The sequence below is a fragment of the Acomys minous genome (assembly GCF_964271855.1).
Source record: "Acomys minous genome assembly, chromosome: 17".
Classification (NCBI taxonomy): Eukaryota; Metazoa; Chordata; class Mammalia; order Rodentia; family Muridae; genus Acomys; species Acomys minous.
Window position 1 is genome coordinate 27,530,525 of NC_140500.1, and position 10,839 is coordinate 27,541,363.

The 10,839-nt window shown below is 52.5% G+C and overlaps 1 protein-coding gene across 2 annotated transcripts in view; it reads right to left on the reverse strand.

Moving 5' to 3' along the window:
• RASGEF1A (RasGEF domain family member 1A) overlaps window positions 1-6,217 on the reverse strand; it is an 88,193-nt gene extending 81,976 nt beyond the window's left edge. Inside the window, exon 1 of one of the 2 annotated variants that reach the window (XM_084765603.1) lies at window positions 6,087-6,217. The gene's annotated coding sequence lies outside the window, so the exon portion shown is untranslated. Of the gene's footprint in view, window positions 1-5,839; window positions 6,021-6,086 lie in introns of those variants that run through there. The other variant, XM_084765604.1, reaches the window with a different exon arrangement.
• Window positions 6,218-10,839: the final 4,622 nt, after the last annotated feature.

Here is a 10,839-nt window from a genome sequence, read left to right on the forward strand (position 1 = left end):
TTATTATATATTTCTCATTATTTCCCATTGCCTTTATGATCTCGGAATCTTACAAATAGTCAACTGTTTTAGAATCATCTGGTCTGGTTTTTCTGGCCCTCAGAACTGCACTGGCATCGGAGGCACGGACTGAAGAGCAGTCTGTCTGCTCTCTGGTGGGGTGTACTCACGTCCAGTTTGGAGAAGCTCTCACTAGTGTGTCTGCTGCTTGCTTCTACCCCTGCGAGCGAGCGAGCGAGCGCTCCGTCACTCAGGCTGCGGCCCAGGAGATGTCATGGGATTGTAAGCATCTTCCTTTTAGACTGCATCTATGCAGACTCCCTTCCCCCATCCCATGCTCCCCTGTCTACTCTCAGCCTTGGCCAGCCCTGCCATGCTAGACCACTGTCAACACCTCCTTGGAAGACTTTAAGGTTCCTTACCACCCCGCCCCCCTTTACACATGACAGAAAAATGATTAGGCTCAGGCGCCTGCATAGCAGCGGTTTCCTTACAGCAGACTGTAAGGTTCCACTTTGCTTGGCTTAGCAGGCTCCCAGGAGCACCAAGGTGAGAGAAAGGATGGGCACAGAGCATGTGATGCCCCTTTCCCAAAGTGTAGCGCCAGATGAGCCCTGTATTTCCTGGACAGTGGAGGTAAGGCCTAGGCTCTCCTGGAACAGCCTAAGTGCTCACTTGCTCTCGGGCTGGTCTCCCAGGGACTCAACTCTCCATCCAGCCTAGCATGGGTGGGGGTTACACACTATTGCTAACAATAATAAAATGAGTAACTGACATATCCCCTTGCCTGCTCTGCATCTCAGCACCCGAGGACTCCCCCAAATTCCTTCGTAAGCCTCTAGCCTCCAACCTGGTTTATCCCTAATGTCCTGCCCAACCTCAGCCAACTCTCTCTCAGCCCTCTGGACAGAAAACTGGATCTCTCCATCAAGGCTCCCCTCAGAAGCTCAGGGATCACACCTTGTGACATGCTTGGGGCCACTGATGTACTGCCTCATTTAATTCAAACAATTTCTGAGACGGGGGACAGAGCCAATAGATGTTTGTTTAGAGCTCAAAGCTCAGAGGGGCTGGGCCACAGAATCTCCATGGTGGCGGGGGTAATGGCCTGTGAGCCTGGGCTTCTACAACAAACTACAGTAACTCATCTTAAGATGTGTCTGGGATGAGGCCTAAACATAGTCCACAGCCCAGGTAGGAGGCCTCCCTGAGCCTAGCCCCATGTCCTAGCTATGGCTGCAATCACTCTACATCCTTATTGGGTGGCTCTGGGTACCAGAGACCTGTAAAGCAGAAAGGATCAAGGAGGAGCTTCAAGCTCTGGGTGACCTCAGTCAGGGAGGGGAAATGAGTCTCTGCAAACACACTCATCAGAATGCACACCCTTCCCCAACACCCTCAGCTTCTGGGTGAGCCTGCCTCCTCCACAGAAGCTAGTCTTTGTTAACAGTGTTGTCATGGCAACTGCATCCAGGGAGAACTCTCTCTTTAAGGTAGAGTCTGAGGGTGAGACTTGGAGAAACCAAAGTGCTGGTGACAAGCAGGGGACCATCCCCCTGGCTCTGTCTCCACTAATCCTTCCTAAACAGGCCCACTCCCCCATACCCTCTACCTGTCCCAGAGTTCCTAAGTCTGTCCTTCTCTCATCTCCCTGAAGATGAAGTGTTCTATCAGTCTCAGACCTCTGTATACAATGCTCTCAGATGCAGATCTTCTCCTCTGCCTCACTGTGCTCAGCAGTTCAGAGACTCCAACCCACATCTCATTGGAATGGGCATCTTGGGAGAGATGGGGTTCCAAAGGGACTGAGGCTGACTGAGATCTGGGGAATCACTGACAAACAAGCTCTGGGGACACTCACTGTAGAAGCCTTGGACACCTATACATCATGTCTCCACAGGAAGACTCACCAAAAAAAGGATGATGATGATGATGGTGGTGGTGGTGGTGCTGCTAAGGGGAAACCTAGCAGCGGCCATGTTTGTGTAAGGAAAGGGTATCAGAGGAAGGGAGTCATTGAAATTGCTCAGGCTGCCGAGCAGAGGGTTCAGCAAGTGGAAGGAGGTACAAGGAAAATCTGGGGCGGGCTGGGCCAGGCTGGATGTCACCTCAGTGTGAGAAAGGATTGCAGCCGGCTGCGCTCAGATGCCAATATTGAGGCGCACAAGGCTCAGAGGGCAAGATGGGAGTGGATAGGCCACCCATGGTCACCCAGAAGAAGTCCAGCAAACATGACACACATTGCTAAGAGGAGCACCAGGCTCAAGCTGCGGCTGATGGGAGTTGGGGGCCGGCTCGGTGTGAAGAGGAGATGCTGGAGGTGCAGGGAGGACCCTGAAAGATAGAAACACTGGGTGTCCTGAGACGTGAGGTAAAGCCACGGAGGGGCCTACAAGGAGGTTGGCGGAAAAGGAGAACCAAGAGCCAGGCAGCCAGACCTGGAGGCAGAGCATCTGGAAGCAGGGCCAGTGAGGTCCACGGCCTCAGCTGGGGGGGGGGGGTCTCCCAGGTGGAAGGGGTGCATGCCAGAAGGGAAGTGGGCTGGGAGGGAGTGGGAAGTGAGAATGTGGGGTACAAAAGCAGAGAAGGCATCTTCCAATCAGCTTGCATGGGAATGAGGGTGAGCAGGAGCTGGCGAACAGAAGATGAGAGTAGTCCCGTGCGCGCGTGCGCGTGTGCGCGTGTGAGCACTGGCCCCAAGCTAAGTCGGTGGGAGTCCCCAGAGGCCTAGTTTCAGGCCTCCCTTCCAGGAGTTAGCTAGTGCTCTGCTCCCTGGCTCCACAGCCAGCTCAAGAGAGACAGACCAGCTTCCAAGGGCCTGTCAGCTGCTCTGGACAACACTGGCCAAAGCCTAGCCCCAAGCCAGAGTGGTCCTCATGGGGGTGGGGGTGGGGAGTTGACCAAATGTGCGTTCAGTAACCTATTTCACATCCCAGCACCGTCCAAGGCTTCCTGAGGAAGTTCTGTGTCAATTAAACGGTGAGGGAGAGGCTTCTCAGGGCAGGGTCATAGGTACCTGTGTGGTCCAAGGTGTTTTTTTTCCCAGAGGTACTCGTGGTCATCTGGGTCTCCCTGTGCAGCATCTCTCCTTGTCATCCTCAGACAGGGCCAGCCATGGATAACATTTACACCCAACTCCCTCACCTGACAGGTATCACCATGTGGTACCTAAGGCAGCCACTTGCCAGCTCTGCCAGAACACAAGGCCCTTTCCAGCTTTGAGTTGTAACATCCTGGCCCTCTGCACTCTGCCCCCTCAACCCCTGCCCCATGTTCTAACCACACCATGGCCCTGCTGATACCAGCCAGCTTTTCCAAATTATACCCCAAGACTGCTGTGTGGAAACCTCCTGGGGACCCCAACCCAGCAACACTGTACTGATGGACTCACAATGGCTTGCCTCCTCTGAATTGGGCCAGGACACCCCTTGTGTCTAACTCTCACGCATATCAACATCCCCAATCTCTAGGCACAGAAAGATGTGAGAAAGGTATAGGAAAAAAAAAAAAAGCCATGTGTCTACCACAGATCCCCAAAGGGCCAGTGACCAGAAGGTAGCAGGGCACTTCCCCCTCCAAGAAGCCACACAGTACCCCGCCTCCTCCCTCTCTTAGCACATCACTTCCTTGCTAAGTGCACACTCACAGGCAGGAGGGAGGTGGGCAAGCTAGCAAAGGAACCTGGGAGGCAGCCTGGAGTGGGCGGAAATCACACAAGGCAGATTCTGGAAGCTCTGAGAGAAAAACAGCCAGAGCAGACCATGGCTGGAGCAGATGGCCTCAGGAGGAAAAGCGGGAAGGAGGGAGGGAGGAGTCCCTCCAGAGAGCAGAAGGTAGGGACCTGGCAGAAGCCAGAGAGGCCCTGACCAGGTCTCTCTCCACAGCAGGGCCTCTCCTATGGCATAGGGCCATGCAGACATAGGCATCACTGAGGCCTTCCCCACAGCAGGAAGGAGCTCCATGCCCCCCTGCCTTGGCAGGGCATCTTCACTCTCGACCTATTTTGCAGTGTGGCTTCTGGGAGACAACAGTTCTGAGACAATTCCAACGCCCTGTCAGATGCCTGGACAACACTGGCCAAAGCCTAGCCCCAAGCCAGAGTGGTCCTCGCTGTGTGGAGGGTGACTGTGCATAAATTGCAACCTTAGCTATTCAGTGCAGGCCCCTTTGCTGTGGTTCTACCTGGGAAGGGAAAAATAAACACTCCAGCATATTCCAACTTCCATTTGATTGCTTCTCCAGGACCCAGCAACCAGGCAGGCAGCCTGCTCCCCACCTGTGTAGGGGGCCAGGGGGAGGGGGACACTTTACGCAGGTGCTGCTTACCCCCTCAGCAAGGCCTCTGTAGGGCCCAGCCCGTTGCCCCCTTCTGTTTTCCTCTCTCTTCCTCCCTCTCCTCCTCTCCTTCCTCCTCTGTCTGTAGTTGCTAAGTTACACCAAAACCCGCTCTGTTCTGTCTGAACGGTTCCATTGGCACAATTTGCCAGGTAAAAGACGCTGGCAGCAGGAAGATGCATCTCAGAAACAAACAAACTCCTGGATGGTTTTTTGGGGGGCCAGGCTACTGCCACCCCTACCTGGGAACATCTGCTTGGGCTCCCAAACTCCAGAGGACACGTGTAAGAGAACACAGCTTGACACATTATCATGGAGTCTGGTTTCTGTCTTCTCAGAAGCAGGGCCTGTGGGCCAGGAAGACACACACACACACACACACACACACACACACACACACACACACGCGCGCACACATACACACTTCAAGCTGACAACCACCCAAAGGGCTGCTGATTGCTGCTCTACAATCAACAACCCTAGTGTGTGGGGGAGGGGCAGGGACCAAACAAACAGACAAACAAAAACACTGGACAGCCAGGGAGCCCACACTTCCATCCCAGACCACACAACTAAGCGTCCCTGATGTCCTCCCACTATGGATCTCCTTCCGGAGCTGGGGTACTGTGGTCCTTAAGTGGTGCCATGGAAGATCAACATGTAAATCCCCAGGAGTCATCAGATCCGGGGTGTGATTCTGTTGAAACCACGGCTTAGAAGGGCCCGCGGCCTATCATGGCTCACAAGTCCAAATATGTGGTCTCCCATCAGGTGCGAGGTGCTGCTTTGCTGCGGAGAACCCAAGCCCCAGCAGGGAAGGGTCTTGCCCACAGAGGCTGGGGTAGACAAGACTGAATCAAGAAGGAAGTGGGAGCTGGGGATTCCCACCTAAACCCGGGGCAGGTGGCCATCTGAGGCTTTCCCTTGTCCCGCAGTGGGATAAAGATAATAAAAGCAGGGAAAAGTGAACAAAAAGGGAAGCCTGGCCACCTCCAAATCTCAACTGCCCGGGCAGCTTCCAATAGACAGGCTTCTGTCAATAGCCACTAGCTGCATCTCGCAGAGGTAGCTAAGGATGGAAAGAGCAGGGACCCACCAGCACAGTCCCTCCCCAAGTCAACGGGCTGCAGGATGGACAGACAGACAGAGACAGACAGACAGACAGACAGACAGACACACACACACACACACACACACACACACACACACACACGCTTATTCTGACTAGAACCAGCCAGCTACACCTGTCGAAGTGTGCGTTCCCAAACGGTCCTTCAAATGACCCCCGGCCCACGGGACAGAGGGACGCACCTCACCATGCCCCAGGCTCTCTACCCTCAAATGCAGTGTTTACGCCCCAATTCCTTGCCAAACAGCAACTGCGTGAAATGCCACCCCAAACCCAGAATGCACAAGAGCAAATGGAAACTTCCAACTGCGCAGCTCCAAGCTCCTTGGATCCCCGGCCCCCTCCCCCACGCCAGGCCCTGGGCAGTGGACTTGCCAGTGGTGCCCACGCCTGCCACTCGGTGCGCTCCCGCCATGCTTGTCCCGGCTGCCCCGTGCGCCGCAGGTGCAAGAGGCGCAGGGGTCCCGCCGTCCAGCCCGGGGCGGAGTTCCAGGAACTCCACGCGGAGCTCCACGTCGCCCTACCCGGAGCCCGTTCCCGGACTCGCGCCCGCCCGCGCTGACAACCCGAGGGGACGGCCCGCCGGAGGACCCGAGGGGCGCGCGGGGCTGCCGCTGCCTACCTCGGTCCGTGCCAGCGTAGCTCCCGCGCCGCCCTCGCGCCGCAGCCCGGCCCCGAGCAGCGCGCGGCCGGCGCCGGCGGCTCATACTCGGCGCCCCGGCCCGCGGCTCCCGCCCACCCACGGCCGCCCCCGCGCTGCGCCAGCTGCGGGCAGAGCAGCTCCCTCCGCAGCCGGCGCCCGGGAGCACGAGCGCGGGGAGCGGGCGGCGCGAGAGCGCGGGGAGCGAGCGGGAGGGCGCGGGGCGAGCAGAAGAGGGTGCGGGGCGAAGGTGCCGCGGGAGAGGGCGGGCCAGGCTTTCTCTGAAAATGGATATGGCAGCCAACGGCCCCAAAGATGATGTGCCTGCCTCATTAAAACCCATTTGGCGACTCTAGGAGAGCTGTGAAAATGTTTATCAGCGGTACCTGGCAGCGAAAGCACTCTTTTCACCCAGTCACCCTGCGGGGTTGATAGGTTTTGGGTTCCCTATGGGCAGATGAGTAAACTGATGCTGGGGAAGTGAAGTGAACCTGCATGATCTCAGAGCTGGTGAGTGACAGGTCAGGCTCCAAAGTCACCTTGAGAGATTCTATGGCTCCCATTTTTCCAGAACCATGGGGAAGATCTGAGCCCTCTGGATTCCAGTGGAACCTTCTGTCTCTGAGAAGACAGCCCTAGGATCCAGAATGACCAGGGCAGGCAGCCAGACTCAAACAAGTACAGCACAGCAAGGCCACAGGTGGCAGGGTCTGTGCGGAACATGGCGAAGGACCCCATGGCACCTCTTGAAGACACCAAATTCCCTTCTCATTCATTCAGCGAGTTTCTGGAACACCTACTACATGCTAGATGTCATCATTGATCTGGCCACCAGGTACAGCTGTCATGGCCCCCTACCTAGTGGGAGCTGGCATTGTCATAACAAATAGACAAAAAAGTAAAAACGTCAGGAAACCATTCAAGCATCAGGTTGAAAGAACAGTAGGGAAATCCAGGGATATGAAATGCAATTGTAGCAGTCGAAGGACTTACTTGGGATGGTCCAGGGGGATCTTTGATGAAAGGGCCCCAATCGGAGTCAAACTATGCTGACCCCGAAGAGTGTGCAACTGAGGCCCACCACGGAAGAGCGAGTGCAAAGGCCCTGAGGTCCGGGATCCCTTGGAAGGAGGCCAGAGCGGATGTGGTAAAGAGACCCTCGGGATATGCCAAGTGACAGAACAGCTGACCTGGTCACCACTAACCCGTTGTGTTTTTAACAGAGAAAGCTGAGGAGCAGCTGGAGGAGTTTACACAGTGATGTTATGACCTCACTTTAAAAAATATATTTTATGGAAAATTTCAGACGTTGACTATAATGGAGATCAAGGCTGGAGATCTAGCTCAGTAGGAGAGAGTTTGCCTCATATGCATTGGGCCCTGGGTTGGCTCTCTATTAAAGAAGAGGAGGAGGAGGAGGAGGAAGAGGAGGAGGAGGAAGAGGAGGAGGAGGAGGAGAGCAAGAAGAACAAGAACAGGGGTCAAAGAGGAAGATAACAAGCCAAGCAGCCCACCTTCCATGTGGCTAATTTCAGTCCCCTCTACCATTCCCTTTACTGTGGGTTTGTTCACTTGACCTGAACTTTAAAACATTTTGTAAGTGTAACATACAAGCAAAAGTAAATGTGTGTTCGATAGACTCTTTAAAAGAGTGCAGCCATTCAGCGACTACATTAATAGGTGTTTGCACCTGGGTTTGCATTGTGAAAAGAATCCCCCCCCCCCTTTGGATCTTTTTTCTTCCCCCACCCCCACCTCAATCTTTAATGAGTGTTCAGTTTTTTATTTAAACTTTTCATACAATATATTTTTATCATGTTCCCTTCCTCCAATCCCTTCCAGGTTCCCCCCACTTCCCTACCCACCCTACTTCTCTTTAAAGGGGGGGGGGCATGCAGGGAAGCAAGCAAATAAAATAACATAAAGACAAAAATGCCAAAATGAAACAAAAACAAAACAAAAAGCCCACACACAGAAATGGAGTCCGTTTTGTGTTGGCCAACTACTCCAGGGCACGGGGCCTGTCCTGGAGTGTGGGTAATCTAATTTTCCTTTTCCCAACAGGTATCTGTTGTAAGCAGGACCCTGGTTAGGGGTGGGACTTTGCAGCCACCTCACCTTTTTCAGCCATGGGAACCGATGCCCGTCATGCGGGTGGGGCTACAGTCTGTGAGCTCATGTGTGCATCCATCCTGTTGTGTCTGGAAGACTGTTTCCTTGGCATCATCTACCACCTCCAGCTCTTAAGTCTTTCTGCCTTCTCCCCCACGGAGATCCCTGATCCTCGGTGAATAGGGCATGATGAAGGCATCTCATTTAGGACTGAGTGCTCCAGAGTCTTTCACTGCCTAGCTGTGGGATTCTGTGTTAACTGTGAGGAGGCTCCTGGTGACAGATCACCAAGTATGCCTCTGTATGTGTGTGTGTGTGTGTGTGTGTGTGTGTGTGTGTGTGTGTGTGTGTATGCTGAGGGGGTAAGCTTGAATGTAAATTATGTGTCTCAGTGAGTGTTTGTACACACGTGTGTGTGTGCATGTGTATGTGTGCACATGTGTATTTGTGGGTGCATGTGTGTATATGTGTGCATGTGTGTGTGTATATGTAAATGTATGTGTCTCTGAACTCCAGAGCTCAACTGGAGCCTTTGCCTAATCCTCAGAGTAGTTGGCGCCATGGGCACAGGCTCTGAGTAGCCCAGGATGACTGGGGACTTCCATCCCAATCGCCTCAGCTCCCAGGCGCTGAGATTAACAGGCATGCTCCACCAGGCCTGGCCTGGACTTATATTATTTACAGCTTAGGCTGTATCCTATTTTAGGAAATGGCCTTCGTGCCCTTGCAAAGCATGACTAATCTACACCCATCAACTGGGTGAGGCTGGTTAAAGAAAGTCCAAACCTTCTAAATTGTTGCCAGAAGGATCTCATATTCTATTGGTCACTGAAAAGGGGGTTTCTTAAAACCTCTACTGTGGCCACAGACCAGAAACAACCCCAAGATTCTATAGAAGATGGATGGGTGAATAAATGCAGTACAGCCAACAACAAAACCGTCTCAACGGTAAAAGAGAAGAGCTGTATCAAACGCAACATGACGGGTTCTTGGCTGCACTACCCGGAAGATGCCAAGCTCAGCGTCATCTGCCCAACACTTCGTATGTGATGATGGCCTAGAAAACTGTAGAGACGGAAACGGACCAATGGCTTCCCCAGCTGGTGGCAAGCAGAAACTTGACTAGCATGGCAAAAACCTTTAGGAGTGACAAACAGTACCTGTCTCCTCTTGGTAATGCTGACCACGCAACCCCATACACCACAGATAGCACAGTTTGCTGTCTCTTATATTATTAAAAAACTAATTTTTTGTTTGTTTCTTAAGACAGTGTTTTTCTGTGTAGCCCTGGCTGTCCTGGAACTCACTCTGTAGACCAGACTGGCTTCAAACTCACAGAGATCCACCTGCCTCTGCCTCCCAAGTGCTGGGATTAAAGGTGCATGCCACCATGCCTGATGTATTTTAAAACTATTTTTAATGATTATAAAGTAATTTAAACTATTAAACATTGCTTCCACTGTGAACACCTGGCCATATCCTTGTCTGTAGGTTTTTAATACATATTTAAAGGTTTGTTTACTTTTATTTTATGTCTGTGATGAGTGTTTCTCTAAATGTAGGTCTGTGGACCACGTGCATGCAGTGCCCAATGAGGCCAGAAGAGACCATCAGATCCCTCGGAACTGGAGTGACAGAACCTAGTGGAAGTGATTAGATTTTGGGGGTTGCTTCTCTGAGAATGCTGATTCTCATGGGACTCTGGTTTAATTCTCAGGAAATGGTTGTTAATAAGTTACCGGGCCTTCCCCAGTCTCCAATAGCATATCCTGCTATATGACTTCTCTCACTCACTAATGCTATTGCCAGGCTCAATGGTTTGCATAACCAAAACGTAGCTTACTATAGGCCAGACCAATCTCCAAAGTGTAAGCTAAATAACCCTCTGTTCTGCATGCACTGCCTGGCTTCAGGTATTTTGTAATAGTAATGCTGAAAATTTTGAAAGCAAATAACAACAAAACAAAACTGTAGAAACAGAAAATGTTTACAACGGGCCTTGTGCCACAAACATAGCCATAAATATTTGGGTCACAGAAAAGAAGGACCCAAGGGTGGATGTGTGGAGTGTCTATGTAATTTCATATCAAATTTAAATTGCATATTAATCTTTTTGCTCAGGCAGAGCATACAAGCTTAGGTCCAGGGTAAAATTCCTTGACACTGTAGACCCTAGGCAGGGGACTGAGGTGGCCAGGTACCTTTCCCAATGCCCTCCCTAAGCCTCCTCGGTGTGGCTGCCTGACTTTTCTGAGGGTGTATCTTTTGTCCATGGCTGAGTTCTAGAGCAAGAGACTGAGGAATAGTTCTGAGCACCACCCACTCAAGTTGGGCAGTTTTGAGTGGATGGACAGCTGTGGGGATGAAAACTCGTCTCTGAGAAGCCTCCTTGGCATAATTATAGCCATCCTGGTCGTATCTGTCATTGTGCCAGGTGACACAGCATAAATCACAAATACTGTAAGACAAGCTTCCTGGAGCAGTGGCCAAGCGTAGCATGCTACCCCCCTGTTTAGCTGACAACGTCAGGTAGCTTTGAGTGGGCCCAGACACAGCCCACCTTTGTCCACACTAACCCTGCTCCTACATGCTCCCAACATGCAGGCTTCCTGTCTCGCTTTGT